Below are 1,013 nucleotides of genomic sequence, written 5' to 3' on the forward strand. Positions count from 1 at the left end.
AGAGGTGGGCAGCCCAGGATTTAAATTCTGTTTTTCGGCCCTACACCTAGCCGATGTGGAACTATTTGTCCGTGACAAGGAGGTGGCAAAGATAGCAAGTTTGCCAGGTGGCAGTGCTGGAGATAGAAGCAACAAGTGGGGCAGCGACACTGGGAAGGTTGAGTGGGTTGTCACTGTGAGGTGCAGACTGAGCCTATATTGCACTTTGGTTCGAATATAGAACAAATTTGAACGGTTTGATATCGAAAAAAAAAATTTAAGCATATGAGGCACATTCCTTAATCTAATTAAGACGAGGCATGCCTCAACCAATGTGAGCAATTGGCCTCGTCTGAGCTGCTCCAGGTATAAGCCTCAGCATGTTTTTTTTTTTCCTGAATTGCAATGAAGGGAACCTCAAATTGTGCGCTTTTAAACAATATTTTCATATGTGAGTTTTCCCTCACTGCAGTTTAGGGTATATTGTACAGTAAATATTGTTTGATCTCCTTAAAAATCCCCTCTAAATAACTATCAACTAGACATCGATCAAATATAAAATTTTTTTATAATTAACTTTAGTATTCGAACATATGCTCAACTAAGGCTTCAGTTGAGGATTCGTAACTTTTCTGGTTCAGCTTTTAAAGGTTTTTACTAACCACAGCTTCGTATATATGCTTTCTCAGAAACAACTTTTTAAAGTTACTTTAATAAAAAAAAAACTATGAGAATAAAAAATTATTTATTGTTTAATGTTTTCCCTAACAGGAAAGCAGTAAAAACACTAAGCAAATCAAAACCTAAATCAATTGTAGAAATTTTCCTACTAGCATAGAAAGATTTTTTCTTACATTTAATCCAGTTCTAATTTCATAAAACTAGGCATCAGCAAATCTGTCATCCATGCATTTATTTCTCATGGAGATTGTTCATAAAAATAATGAACCATTGTCTGATTACATATGAGAGACTAGAAATAATGAAATGAGAAAAAAAATTATTAAAAATAAATGCTATAATATATATATATA

General features: G+C 33.9%; 1 protein-coding gene across 2 annotated transcripts in view; it reads right to left on the reverse strand.

Annotated features, from left to right (window-relative positions):
* Positions 1-1,013, reverse strand: part of LOC110020986 (rRNA-processing protein FCF1 homolog) — a 13,387-nt gene that overhangs the window by 11,151 nt on the left and 1,223 nt on the right. The window lies entirely within an intron of this gene.

This window comes from Phalaenopsis equestris, unplaced genomic scaffold (genome assembly GCF_001263595.1).
Source record: "Phalaenopsis equestris unplaced genomic scaffold, ASM126359v1 Scaffold000114, whole genome shotgun sequence".
Lineage (NCBI taxonomy): Eukaryota > Viridiplantae > Streptophyta > Magnoliopsida > Asparagales > Orchidaceae > Phalaenopsis > Phalaenopsis equestris.